Source organism: Eurosta solidaginis, chromosome 3, assembly GCF_040869045.1.
Source record: "Eurosta solidaginis isolate ZX-2024a chromosome 3, ASM4086904v1, whole genome shotgun sequence".
Classification (NCBI taxonomy): domain Eukaryota; kingdom Metazoa; phylum Arthropoda; class Insecta; order Diptera; family Tephritidae; genus Eurosta; species Eurosta solidaginis.
In genome coordinates, this window is record NC_090321.1 from 128,219,536 (window position 1) to 128,232,795 (window position 13,260).

Genomic DNA, 13,260 nt, shown 5'->3' on the forward strand with positions numbered 1-13,260 from the left:
ACTTACACATTTCCTGGAACACAGCTGATTCGAAATTCCTGCCTTGGTCAGAATGTAACTCCATTGGTACACCATACCTTGCAACCCATTCGTTTTTAACCACTTCTGCTACTGTTTCTGCTTCTTGGTTTGGGATTGGGTATACCTCTGGCCATTTACTGAAATAATCCATAACCACCAGTACGTATTTGTTTCCGCGGTTACTAGTAGGAAATGGACCTGCGACATCCATGGCGATCCTTTCAAATGGCGCACCTGAGTTATATTGCTTCATCTGGCCATGACTTCGTGTTCTGGGCCCTTTCGCTCTGCTGCAAACCTCGCAGTTCGCAATCCACTCAGTGACCGACTGACGGCAACCAACCCAATAGAGTCTCTGTTTAATCTTCTCGAGCGTCTTCGTGATTCCAAGATGACCTCCGCTTGGACCATTATGTAGCTCGCTGAGCACGTCAGGAATCCTCTTTCTGGGAACAACTATCAGTTTATTCTTGTATGTACCATCCTCACTCTCCCATATTCGATGAAGGCAACCGGATATCAATTCTAAACTGTTCCACTGTGCCCAATATGACTTCGCAATGGGACTCTCTGCTGACATCTCTTCTCTGTTTGGTCTTTCATTTCGTTCGAGCCCTTGCATAACACGTGACAGATCTGCATCTTCTAGCTGGCACTTTCTTAGCTGTTCCTTGTCCCATTCATCTGTACATGTTATATTCATTAGCCGGACATCTATAATGTCTTCTTTAGTCTCGGCTTTTGAACAGTGCTTGCATTCCAAACTACATGGTCTTCGTGACATTGCATCAGCATTTCCATGGGTACTACTTTTCCATGCTCAATGGAAAAGTCGTAGCTTTGTAGTCGCTCGATCCACCGTGCCAATTGTCCTTCCGGATTACGGAACTGCAGAAGCCATTCCAACGCTGCGTGATCTGTCCTGACACGGAATCGCTGGCCGTAGAGGTATTTGTGAAAATGTTTAATGCAGTCTACCAATGCCAACAGCTCTCTCCGCGTAACACAGTAGTTCCTCTCTGGTTTTCCAATCGAACGGCTGTAATATGCAACTACCTTCTCCTGTCCATCGACCAGTTGTGATAAAACGCCTCCTATAGCATATCCAGTCGCATCTGTATCCAGAATAAATGTTGCTCCTGGAATCGGATATGCTAACATTGGGGCAGTGCACAAACGCTCCTTGAATGTTTGGAAAGCCACTTCTTGCTCCTTCTTCCATTCAAAAGCTTTGTTTTTTATTGTAAGCTCATGGAGGCTATGGGCTACGCTGGAAAAATTTGGTACAAATCGGCGGTAATATGTGCACAGCCCAAGAAAACTTCTCAATTCATGTAGGTTCTGTGGTCTTGACCAATCCTTTGCAGCCTCTATTTTTTCGTTCGCAGTGCAGATGCCCTCTGTCGTTACCTTGTGACCCAAATAATTGACTTCCTTTTTAAACAGCGCACTCTTTTTGGGACTTAACTTCAGACCAGCGCCAGCTATTCTCTGGAAAACTTCCTCCAAGTTCTTAAGATGTTCATCAAAGTTCTTGCCCAATACGATGATGTCGTCCAGGTACACCAAGCATGTTTTCCAATGTAGTCCTTTCAGTACCTGGTCCATGAGTCTCTAAAAAGTAGCTGGTGCATTACAAAGTCCAAAAGGCATCACTGTAAATTGCAAAAGACCATCACCGTCACTGAAGGCTGTTTTCTCTTTATCTTCCTCCTTCACTTCCAATTGCCAGTAGCCGCTTTTCAAGTCCAGCGTGGAAAACCATTTCGTACCAGATAGCGAGTCCAGAGTGCCGTCAATTCTTGGCAATGGGTAGCTATCCTTTTTCGTTACGTCATTCAACTTCCGGTAGTCCACGCAAAACCTCATTTTTCCATCCTTCTTTTTTACAAGTACTACCGGTGAGCTCCATGGACTAGCTGAAGGTTCGATGACGCCGCTGTCGCTCATTTCTTGAATGATTTGACTCACAACTTCCCGCTTCGCCAGTGGAACACTAGGTGGAGCTTGACGGATCGGCCTCGCATCTCCAGTGTCAATTTGGTGTTTCACAACGTTGGTGCGGCCTGGTTTAGAATCATCCTGGTCAAATATGTTCGCGTACTTTAGGAGCAGTTGTTTTGCCTTACTCTGATAGGGGTCCTCTAGCCCATACGTCCATGCCGTGATATCATTTGAAAGATCAGTATTACTAGATGAAACGTATTCCTGGAGCTGTTCACAGTTAATAACTACTTCGGCCTCTTGGCATCTTCCCAAAATAGCTCCTTTGGTCAAATTGAATGGTGACTTGAACTCATTGAGTACTCTTACCGGAATACGTCCATCTTGTTTTGTCATAGCCAGGGTTTTTCCTACAAGTATGTTCAGTGCTGATTTATTTGCTGCTTCGACAACCCACAATTTGTTTGTCCCACAATCTCCATCTACCTTTGCCCAGATGACTGCTTCTGATTTTGGTGGTATTTGCTGACTCTCTTCCACCAGCACTCGTTTACTGCTGTAGCCTCTCTCGTAGCCGAAATTAAGTGGCACATCCATGTTCTTATATCGCATCGTCTTGCTTTGCATATCGATCTTGATGCCTTGGTTGATTAAGAAGTCCACTCCAATTATGATTTCATCAACAATACCTACCACTATAAAATTGTGAAGTACCGTGACGTTCCCAATTGCTACTTCACATTCTACTTCTCCAATTACCTGGGTGTCCTCTCCCGTGGCTGTACGTAATCTTGCTCCAAGCAATGGTCTTATCTTCTTGTTGACTAAATCCGCTCGAATGATGGAATGAGATGCACCCGTATCTACAGTCAGTAACCGTTCCTTTCCGTCCACATGTCCTCCAACAGTAAGATTGCTTGACCTTCTTCCAATTTGCGAAATAGAGATTATGGGGCATTCAATTGAGGGAGCCAGCTGTCGCCCCTTGCGGCTGACTCGCTTTAGTTTAACGATTGAGTGGATTTGGAGATTTGCTCGTCTCCATCAGCTCTGCGTTTACGGCCACCCACATTGTTGGAACTATTGGAATTGCTACTGCAATGACGTGCAATGTGACCTGGGTTACCGCACTTGAAACATTTCATAACTCCGGCATTTTTCTGTTGTGATCCCTTCAGAGCTTCCAAAAATGTATCTACCCAGTCCGGCCTTTCTACTTCCACACGATGAGCTTTGTATGCTGGTTTACTCAATAATGACGCCGTTTCCTCGGTCAATGCATGGGATACGGTTTCAGCAAACGTTAGTTTTGGATTCGCATATGTAGCCCGCTTCGTTTCCACATCTCGTATGCCATTTATGAAGCTCTGGATTTTTACCCTTTCAGTGTATTCCACGGGTGCGTCCGCATTTGCAAGATGAGCCAATCTTTCAATATCTGAAGCAAACTCCTGCAATGTCTCATTTGCTTTTTGGTAGCGGTTTTGCAACTCAATTTGGAATATCTGTTTCCTATGCTCGCTTCCATAACGTCGTTCTACAGCAGCCATCAATGTTTCATAACTGTTCCGTTCGTACTCTGGAATCGTCTGTAAGATTTCCGCTGCAGGCCCTTTCAATGCCACGAACAGTGCAGCAACTTTATCTTCCGCATTCCAGTTGTTCACTGCTGCGGTCTTCTCAAACTGTAGCTTAAAGACCTGGAAAGGAACAGAACCGTCAAAGGATGGTGTTTTTACCTTTGGATTACTCGCTGAAACTGCTGGACGATTTAATTGTAACTGCTCCATACGACCCTTCAAATCATCGACTTCTGCCTGAAATTGAGCGATTTTTGCATCCTGCGCTTCCAGCTTTGATGTTACCCTTGCTTCCTGTGCTTCTAACTGTGAAGACATTTGTGCCACCTGCAATGATAAGCGCTCCTCTTGTTCTTCCATCTTTAATGTTATACGGGTTTCCTGCGATTCCAGTTGTGAAGAAATTTGTGTCGACATTTCTGAAATACGTGTTTCTTGTGCTTCAATCTTCGATGTTATTCGTGTCTCTTGGGATTCCATCTGTGATGACATATACGTTTTCTGTTCTTCTAGTTGAGATGACATATACGTTTTCTGTTCTTCTAGTTGAGATGCCAGTTGAGATGTTATATCTGTCTTTTGCGATTCCAGTTGAGAAGCCACTGTCGATGTTTGAGCAGATATTGCAGCCAAAATCATGTTCAAGTCTGTGCTGGTAACCGTCTGCGCTGTTTCGTTTTTCTCTTCAATTTTTGTTGTCTCCTCGCCATCAAGGTGAAAGACATACTCTTCCACATCAATTCCTTCTGCTTCCATTGCCTCTCGTAGCCGTGCCTGAAGTTCGAGTTTAACGCCGCTTGTATTCAATCCACGGCTCTCCAATTCCTTCTTCAGTTGCTGGATCTTTAATTCACTGAACTTTGCCATATCCTTGTTGTCTTCTAGAATTTATTCAACAATTCCTCTTCTGACACCAATTGTAACGAATTTGCTGCAAATCCTCTTATTTGCAATCCTCTGCTAAGTTCGAATCACTAAACTGTTGAATAAATAACTCCAATATTGAATGATGGAAAAAATGGCCTTTATTAAGTACTTCACAATAACACTTATACTTTGCTACTCGCTGGCTTAATAACCAAACTGATTGATAACTCAAATGAAACTCTACTATTGGCCGCCAGATCGCGTGCTTAATCAAACTGATTGATAGCTCAACTCAAACTGAATTACTTCTTACTCGCTTGCCCCGCTTTTATAGTTTACGCTGCATACTTCTAGGCTCTTCGATTTCCAGAACTTACTAGTTGTTTCGGCTACAAAATCGACAGCCACAACTACGTGCACAAATTATTGCTCTCTCTTGTGACAACTCAGATAAGATATATGCACGTGTTTGTGCATTGCCGCTCCGCTGCTCGTATACGTACATATGTGTAGACGCAATTATTTATTCGTTTATGTAGATACATAAAGATTGAATTATTGATGTGAATGTTTGTAGTTTGCGCACATAGGCATATAAGTAAATGCCTCTGTGTGTGACATCTCTCTGGGCTGCCTTATATATGTGTATACTTGATTTAATTATTAACGTAAATACTGCTTGGCATGGCCTTGGCATCGCCTTAGTGATGCGATAATTTAGTGATGCTAATATCCGTGACAATATTATTGCTGTATATGTGGATGACTTAATTATAGGCGGTACGAAATTAGAGGAGGTCGAAATAGTAAATGGAAAATTAGCAAATGAGTTTGATGTAGTTGACGCAGGTCCTTTAAATTATTATCTTGTAATGGAGATTTCGCGTGAAGGCACAACAGGTGCAATAACTCTATGCCAAAAGAATTATATTAAAAACTTATTAATGGATCAAGGAATGTCTGATTGTAAAGTTGTATCTACACCGCTTAGTGCAGGTTTTCAAGTTAGTTGTAATGACAACAAAGATAGACGCGTGTCACAAAGTGAATATCAGTCTTTGATAGGCGTTTTAATGCATTTTGCTATTTCCACGAGACCAGATATTCTTCATTCAATAAGTATACTGTCTCAAAGAAATACTGATCCACATTGTGAGCATGAAGCTGCAGCTAAACATGTTCTTAGATATTTAAAGGGTATAAGAGATATGAAAATACTGTAACGAATTTGCTTGCAAATCCTCTTATTTGCAATACTCTGCTAAGTTCGAATCACTAAACTGTTGAATAAATAACTCCAATTTGTAATAATGCAAAATGGCCTTTATTAAAGTACTTCACAATACACTCAAACTGTGCAACGAATAGCTTGCTTAATAACCACTCTGCTATTGCTCGCGAGATATCGTCTTAATCAAACTGCTTGACAACTCAAATCAAACTGAATTCTTCTTACTCGCTTGCCCCGCTTTTATAGTTTACGCTGCATACTTCTAGGCTCTTCGATTTCCAGAACTTACTAGTTGTTTCGGCTACAAAATTCGCCAGCCACAACTACGTGCACAAATTATTGCTCTCTCTTGTGACAACTCAGATAAGATATATGCATGTGTTTGTAGTTTACAGTCTCCCGCACACACATAAGCGTATAAGTAAATTCATCGGTGTGTGACATCTCATCTCTCGCTGCTTGTATGTAAATGTTGCTCGTCGGAATGTGTACATATGTGTAGACGCAATTATTGATTCGTTTATGTAGATACATAATGATTGAATTATTGATGTGAATTCACGTCAATGCTTAGCATCGGCCTGGAGATGGCAGCACTCCTCAGTTTTGCTAATATTCGTAACACTGCCCTCCACCTAAGTCTGATCGTCCCGATCAGACAAATCTCCCAATCTAAACGCCGCTAGCATCTCCAAATGTACCACTCTTCTAATCCGTGGTTTCCCAGTGGTTTGTATGCGGTAGATGGTATGACTGATCTTCTTCACAACTTTGTACGGGCCTTCCCAACTGCACCGAAATTTGGCTGGAACACCTTTCCGCCGGTGAGGGTTGTTTAACAGTACCAAATCTCCCGCCAAGAAACCTTCCGAATTAGAGTTCTTGTCATGCCAGTGTTTCATCTTACTACTCATTACCCTGGGCCGTTCCTTCACACTCTGTTGTTTGGTCAATGAACCACTTCGAAGAGCTTGCGCTGGACGGATTTGCTTTGCATAATCGGTATCGTTCCCACATTTCACAAGAATAGTGCGCCCCGGCATGAAACTACCCTCGCATTCTTTCTCGGAAATTCGTTGCTTCGTTTTCCTGCGTCTTTTAGGTTTTGTCAATGCCAGTGTTTCTCTCGCAGGTACTTTTGATTTTAATTTATTTGGCCCATTCGATCTATCAACCTTTGCCTTTGACTTTCGTGGTCTTTGTCGAGTCTTTTCCACCAGTACCCGATTACTGCTGAACCCTTTTTCCAAACTAAAGTTAAGTGGTATGTCCTGGTTCTTATAGCGCATAATTTTTCTCCGCACATCGATCCTGACGTCATGGTCAACCAAGAAGTCCACTCCCAATATGACTTCATCAACGATCTCCGTCACAACGAATTTGTGTAGAACCATGACTTTTCCAATTAATACCTCACATACCACTTCGCCTTGGACTTGATTATATTCGCCTGTTACCGTACGCAACCTTGCTCCAGGTAATGACTTTACTCTCCTGTAGACCAAATCAGATCGAATCAAGGAATGAGATGCCCCCGTATCTACAGTCAGTACACGCTCTTTACCATCCACATTCTCTCTGACGGTAAGACTGCTTGATTTCCTTCCAATTTGCGACACAGATATCACAGGAAATTCAACAGCCGGGGCAAGTTTTCGTTCTTTACATTCGACACGCTCTTGCTCATTTCCGCCAGCTTTGCGTTTACGGCCACCCACATTGTTGGAACTATTAGGACCAAGATCGCAATGACGTGCAATGTGACCTGGGTTGCCGCACTTGAAACATTTAATAACTCCGGCATTCTTCTGTTGAGATCCCTTCAGTGCTTCCAAAATTGTGTCTACCCAATCTGGCCTTTCTACTTCCACACGATGAGCTTTGTATGCTGGTTTACTCAATAATGACGCCGTTTCCTGAGTCAATGCATGGGATACCGTTTCAGAAAATGTTTGCTTTGGGTTCGCGTATGTGGCTCGCTTCGTTTCGACGTCCCGTATGCCATTTATAAAGCTCTGAGTCTTCACTCTTTCCGTGTATTCCACGGGTGCATCCGCATTTGCAAGATGAGCCAATCTTTCAATGTCCGAAGCAAACTCCTGCAAAGTCTCGTTAACTTTTTGGTAGCGGTTTTGCAATTCTATTTGAAATATCTGTTTCCTGTGTTCACTTCCGTATCGCCGTTCTACATCAGCCATCAATGCGTCATAACTGTTCCGTTCGTACTCTGGAATAGTCTGTAAGATTTCGGCAGCTGGTCCTTTCAATGCTACGAAGAGTGCGGCAACTTTATCTTCCACATTCCAGTTGTTCACTGCTGCGGTCTTCTCAAACTGTAGCTTAAAGACCTGGAAAGGAACAGAACCGTCAAAAGATGGAGTTTTTACCTTTGGATTACTCGCTGAAACTGCTGGACGATTTAGTTGTAACTGCTCCATACGACCCTTCAAATCATCGACTTCTGCCCGAAATTGAGCGATTTTTGCATCCTGCGCTTCCAGCTTTGATGTTACCCTTGCTTCCTGTGCTTCTAACTGTGAAGACATTTGTGCCACCTGCAATGATAAGCGCTCCTCTTGTTCTTCCATCTTTGATGTTATGCGTGTCTCCTGCGATTCCAGTTGGGATGCCATATATGTCTTCTGTTCTTCCAATTGCGTTTCCATCTTGGATGTAATCTGTGTCGACATTTCTGACATTCGCGTTTCTTGTGCTTCAATCTTCGATGTTATTCGTGTCTCTTGGGATTCCATCTGTGATGACACATACGTTTTCTGTTCTTCCAATTGTGATGACATGTTGGTAGATATTTGTGATGACATTTCGGACATTTGTGCCGATATTGCAACCAATATCATGTTCAGGTCTGTGTTCGCCATTGTCTGCGGTGTTTCATTTTTCTCTTCAATTTTTGTTGTTGTCTCGTCCTCATCAGGATAAAAAACATACTCGTCCACATCAATTCCTTCTGCTTCCATTGCCTCTCGTAGCCGTGCCTTCGAGTTTAACGCCGCTTGTATTAAATCCACGGGCTTCCAACTCCTTCTTTAGTTGCTGGATCTTCAATTCACTGAACTTTGCCATGTCCTTGTTGTCCTCTGGAATTTATTCAACAATTCCTCTTCTGACACCAATTGTAACGAATTTGCTTGCAAATCCTCTTATTTGCAATACTCTGCTAAATTCGAATCACTAAACTGTTGAATAAATAACTCCAATTTGTAATAATGCAAAATGGCCTTTATTAAAGTACTTCACAATACACTCAAACTGTGCAACGAATAGCTTGCTTAATAACCACTCTGCTATTGCTCGCGAGATATCGTCTTAATCAAACTGCTTGACAACTCAAATCAAACTGAATTCTTCTTACTCGCTTGCCCCGCTTTTATAGTTTACGCTGCATACTTCTAGGCTCTTCGATTTCCAGAACTTACTAGTTGTTTCGGCTACAAAATTCGCCAGCCACAACTACGTGCATAAATTATTGCTCTCTCTTGTGACAACTCAGATAAGATATATGCATGTGTTTGTAGTTTACAGTCTCCCGCACACACATAAGCGTATAAGTAAATTCATCGGTGTGTGACATCTCATCTCTCGCTGCTTGTATGTAAATGTTGCTCGTCGGAATGTGTACATATGTGTAGACGCAATTATTGATTCGTTTATGTAGATACATAATGATTGAATTATTGATGTGAATTCACGTCACTGCTTAGCATCGGCCTGGAGATGGCAGCACTCCTCAGTTTTGCTAATATTCGTAACAATACGTTATCACAAAATGGGTAAACCAATTGAATGTTATGTTGACGCTGATTGGGGAGCCGACGTAAGTGACAGGAAATCATATTCAGGAAATGCATTTTTTGCTGCAGGTGCAGTATTTTCCTGGGAGTCTAAGGAACAGAGCGTAGTTCAGTTAGTAGTACAGAAGCAGAGTATGTAGCGATTTAATTAGCTGCAAAAGAAGCTATATATATAAGAAAGCTTTTAAATGAATTAGGTTTCGGTGATCCTAAACCTACTATAATAAAAAGTAATAATCAGGGTGCACAGTTTTTGGTAAAGAATCCTGTATATCATGCTAGAAGTAAACACATAGATTTGAAATATCATTTTGTTCAAGAAATAAATAAATAAATAAATAAAACAGGGGAAATAGCACTGAATTATGTTTGTACTGAAGAAATGATAGCGGATATTTTAACCAAAAACTTGCAAAACACAAAACACTGCAAATTTAGAAAAGATATGGGATTATATTAAATAATGAAAATGTATACATATTGAGGGGGAGTGTTAGAAATATACTTTGTAAATAACCACTTTGTTTTCAATATTGTATCACATTTGCAATTACTGTCATATTGTACTACTGACGTTGAATAAATTTGTATGAGTTGAATTCCTTTTTTCTGAAATATACGCTGTACGAAATTAACGTATTCTCGTTTTACTTAAATTCTATAACTGCGCATATTAAACTGATATATGGTCTAATACTGCAGACGTAACAAAACTTATTACGCTTATCACACCTTGTTAAAAAAAGTACCTTGTAGCAACACGTACAACCACTGACTGATTTGATTCTACCAAAATGACAGTATCCTAAGTTTCGTCCTGTCATTTATCTTACAGATGCAAAGAAGCAAATGTCTCGGAGAGCAATAAAAGGACTGTGTATCTCATTTCCACAAACAAGAAAAACCGTTGTCAAAACCGTGGTCATATCAATTTTTCCCAACACATGATAGAGAATGCTCAAAACAACAGCGACGATATACTGAAATCATACATTCTATCCTGACATGGCGCGATATCGATTCTACGATGAGAGCAGAATGTTCTTGTTCGCAAAAAGTGTTGTCATTTCAACAATTCTCAACCGTATTTGATCAACCAGTATTTTTTTTTACTCGAGATAGAATATTCTCTCAATATATTTAAGAAAAAAATAATTTATTAAAGAAATGATACACTAAAAAGCCGTCAAACTTTGAAAAACTAAAAAAAAAACAGAAAATTTTAGATAACTTTTAAAAAATCTTAAAAATTTACTATAAAAGTGAAAATATATATTTTTTTGAAGCCCTATCTTTCAGCTTTCCAAAATTATTAAGCAATAAAAAATTGATGGAAAAATGATGGAGTAACGAATTTTTGAATGCGCGAGGTACAAGAAAAACAGTTTTTCAACAATAACTTGAAAATCTCGGGGTGTTAGAAAATTTTGAAATACGGTATCTTGATCTACTCATCAAGACCTACGACGAACACTAGGTCGCTACAAAAGTTCTGGAGATATTTTTTTTTTGTAGCACTGTGTTATAGATGTCCGGCTAATGACTATAACATGTACGGATGAATGGGACAAGGAATCACTAAGGAAGTGTCAGCTAGAAAATACTGATCTGTCACGTGTTATGCAAGGGGTCGAACGAAACGAAAAACCAAATAGAGAGGAGATGTCAGCAGAGAGTCCCATTGTGAAGTCATATTGGGCACAGTGGAACAGTTTAGAATTGATATCCGGTTGCTTTCATCGATTATAGGAGAGTTAGGATGGTCAATGCAAGAAGAAACTGATAGTTGTTCCCAGAAAAAGGATTCCTGGCGTGATCAGCGAGCTGCATAATAGTCCAAGCGGATGTCATCTTGGAATCACGAAGACGCTCGAGAACATTAAACAGAGATTCTATTGGGTTGATTGCCGTCAGTCGGTCACTGAGTGGATTGCGAACTGCGAGGTTTGCAGCAGAGCGAAAGGGCCCAAAACCCGAAGTCATGGCCAGATGAAGCAATATATTTCATGTGCACCATTTTAAAGGATCGCTATGAATGCCGAAGGTCCATTTCCTACTAGCAACTGCGCAAACAAATATGTACTGGTGGTTATAGATTATTTCAGCAAATGGCCGGAGGTATACCCAATCCCAAATCAAGAAGCGGAAACAGTAGCAGAATTGTTTATAAACAATTGGGTTGCAAGGTATGGTGTACCAATAGAGTTACATTCTGACCAAAGCAGGAATTTCGAATCAGCTGTGTTTCAGGAAATGTGTAAATCATTGGGCATTCGAAAAACACGGACAACTGCATTACATCCTCAGTCCGATATGGTATGGTGGAACGATTCAATAGAACATTGGAGGAGCACTTAAGGAAAGTAGTGGACCAGTTTCTTAAAGAGTGGGATACCCGCATACCATTATTCTTGATGGTTTACCGATCAGCAGTGCATGAGACAACAGGCCATACCTCTGCAAAAGTAATTTTTGGCAATGACTTTCGATTGCCAGCTGATTTGAAGTTTCGGATAGATAGCGATGGGGAGAGAAATGTCAAGAAATCCCCTGGTGTTTTGGAAGAAGAGCTGAGAGAAATACATGATCTGATAAGGCAAAGAACAAAGATTACGAGTGGACAAGATGAAAGCCCGATACGATAAAGCAATTAAATCGGAAGATTTTCAGGAAGGAGATTTGTTGCTGTTATACAACCCACAACGGAAAAAAGGTCTGTCCTCGAAATTGCAGTGTAACTGGGAAGGCCCATACGAAGTTGTAAAGCGGATCAAAGATGTAGTTTGCAGCATACAAACCATTGGTAAACCACAAACCAAAATGAAAGTAGTTCATCTGGAAAAGCTGGCGCCGCACAGTGGACCGAAATTGAAAAGTTGGGACTTAGGACTTTAAATGTAAATTTTCATATTTTGTGATCCTTTTCCGTAATTTATTGTTATATAACATTTTTTACGTAAAACCTAATTTAAAAAAGTTATGACACTTTTAGTAACCGGGTTTCATATCGACATACCCTAACGAGCATATGTGTACATCTAGGTAATTTTTCCCATTTCCAGCAATTTTGGCCTCACTAAAATAATTTTTGCTATTTCTCAATAAAAATATGTATCAAGGTCTAACCCAGAAGCTTTCAACTTTATTTTAAAAATGTGTGCAAAATTCGCGAAAACTCGCCGATTATAAGAGGTTATAATTTTAATTGGGTACGAATATACATACTACATATGAAACGCAACATTTACTTAAAATAATAAAAATTGTTTTTTTTAGTGTTTTTTTTTTGGTCATATGCTTATGTGTATATTTGGAGATATCATGGACTATTGACCGATCGAATAATTTTTGCTTTTAATTACTCTTTTGGTACTAACGAACAAGCTGGAATAGTAAGCATCATATAAACAAAAAAAATTAACGAACAAGCTGGAATAGCTAAATTTATGATTTGAACCTTTTTTGGATTTTTAAATGTAAATTCAATAAAAAATTAAATGTATAATATGAATTAAACATTTTTTTTTTAATATTACCCAGAATTAATAAGTGATTCGCAATACTAACATTAAAAAAAAAATCAAGAAACAAAAAATAAATAAAAACGCGAACCTTTTCAAATAATGAAACCGAGTACATTGCAGAGTATATAACCCTAGCTATATAAATAAATTAATCAAGTTTTGAGGAAATGTGAGGAAAATGAGTCAACGATAAAAATGTGATTTTTCCCATATATTAAATTTTTTATTTGCTATAACTTTTTTGTTTAAGCATTTATGAAAAAATACTCATATATAAAAAC